We start from the raw sequence: 381 nt of genomic DNA, 5'->3' as shown, positions 1-381 counted from the left end.
TTTTTATATTTGTAGGTATATTAATTTATACTAAAGATCATATATTTTGACACTCTCTGAACTTATCTATTACCCTAATATAACTTCTATATACATAAATCTAGATATTCGCATAAGTGATATTGTTCGGTGTGTAGATTGTGCATTCTCGTGATTATCGTGGTTCGATTAATTACATGATCATCAACACATACAGCTTAGAATTAGTGATAAGATGTCGATCTTATGATTCCTTAAGATTGACTTTTCCCCTAGCCAGGGTCCGTACTTTTAGCTCCCTTGTTGCCTGTTCTGCTACAACATGCCACAAAGATCATTCTAATTCAAATCCGTTTATGTAGTTGTCGGGTTTTTGATGTTGTTATGTGTTGGATTCTGAGA

The sequence above is a fragment of the Penaeus monodon genome, chromosome 23 (genome assembly GCF_015228065.2).
Source record: "Penaeus monodon isolate SGIC_2016 chromosome 23, NSTDA_Pmon_1, whole genome shotgun sequence".
Taxonomy (NCBI): domain Eukaryota; kingdom Metazoa; phylum Arthropoda; class Malacostraca; order Decapoda; family Penaeidae; genus Penaeus; species Penaeus monodon.
This window is presented reverse-complemented; position numbering follows the sequence as displayed.